This window comes from Chrysochloris asiatica, unplaced genomic scaffold, assembly GCF_000296735.1.
Source record: "Chrysochloris asiatica unplaced genomic scaffold, ChrAsi1.0 scaffold00010, whole genome shotgun sequence".
NCBI lineage: Eukaryota > Metazoa > Chordata > Mammalia > Afrosoricida > Chrysochloridae > Chrysochloris > Chrysochloris asiatica.
Window position 1 is genome coordinate 5,448,995 of NW_006408528.1, and position 1,477 is coordinate 5,450,471.

A 1,477-nucleotide genomic window follows, 5' to 3' on the forward strand; every position below is an offset into this window, starting at 1 on the left:
CAGTTCCAGCATATCATTTCTTATGTTTTAAATATTATAGTGATAATGTTTCTCTTGTAAAAAAGATCTGCCATTTGATATTCTTGAATACTGACCTATTACAAACAAAGCAAAAAACAACTATTGACAAATGAAATTTTGCACTCGCCAGGCATCCTTGTGAGAGTGACATCATCTTTAAATCCCGCGCGCGTGACAATCCCTGACGTACTGCCGCGATGCCCAGGGAAGACAGGGCAACCTGGAAGTCCTTAAGATCATACAACTTTTGGATGATTATCCAAAATGCTTCATCATGGGAGCAGACAAAGTGGACGCCAAGCAGATGCAGAAGATCTGCATGTCCATGCACCAGAAGGCTGTGGTGCTGATGGGCAAGAACACCTTGATGAACAAGGGCTATCCTGGACTCCTGGAAAACAACTCGGCCTCACATCCGGAACAATGTGGGTTTGTGTTCACCAAGGAGGACCTCACTAAGATCAGGAACATGCTGCAGCCCAACTAGGTGCCAGCTGCTGCCCGTGCTGGGACCATTGCCCCAAGCGAGGCTACTGTGTCGGCTCAGAACACCGGTCTGGGTCCCGAGAAGACCTCCTTCTTCCAGGCTCTTGGACATCACTATAACGATCTTTGGAGACACTGTTGAAATCCTGAGGGATGCGCAGCTAATCAAGACTGCAGACAAAGTGGGAGCCAGCGAAGCCACTCTGCTTAACAGGCTGACCATTTCCCTCTTCTCCTTCGGGCAGATCATCCAGCAGGTGTTTGGCAACGGCAGCATCTACCAACCAGAAGTGCTTAACATCACTGAGGAAGCTCTACATTCTCGCTTCCTGCAGGGTGTCCGCAACGTTGCCAGTGTGTGTGTCTCTGTGTGTGTGTGTGTGCAGATTTGGTACCCAACTGTTGCTTCAGAACCTCACTCCATAATCAATGGGTACAAGCGGGTCCTGGCTTTGTCTTTGGAGACTGAGTACACCTTCCCACTGGCTGTGAAGGTCAAAGCCTTCTTGGCTAATCCATCTGCGTTTCTGGCTGCCACACCTGTGGCCGCGGTCACCACCGCTGCTATAGCTGCTGCCTCAGTCCCAGCCAAGATTGAAGCAAAGAAAGAGTCTAAGGTATTGAATGAGGATATAGGATTTGGTCTCTTTGACTAACGGTACTTAACACCAGTCGAGTTTTTATTATCAAGCCATCTTGGCTAGGTCAAATGGGTACTATTTGCAAGTTTAGGCATTCTTGTGTGTCTCTCCCCTCACTTCATATCAGCTGGATGCTTCACTTTCAGCTCTAGTTCCCCATGGCTATGTCCTTGTCCATGAGCTCAGGAGTTCCCTGGTCTTACCATATTTTGGACCAACTAGCCCTTCCTCTTCTTATTCTCATCTCTAGGTCAATGGGAATCTATGGAATGTGGTTGAATTCAGCCATTCTATTGTTTGATCAAGCCAGATGCTTCAGGATGATGAGG

At 47.9% G+C, this 1,477-nt stretch overlaps 1 pseudogene; it reads left to right on the forward strand.

Moving 5' to 3' along the window:
- The first annotated feature begins 218 nt into the window (after positions 1–218).
- LOC102837264 lies at positions 219–1,163 on the forward strand (annotated as a pseudogene).
- The last annotated feature ends 314 nt before the right edge of the window (positions 1,164–1,477 follow it).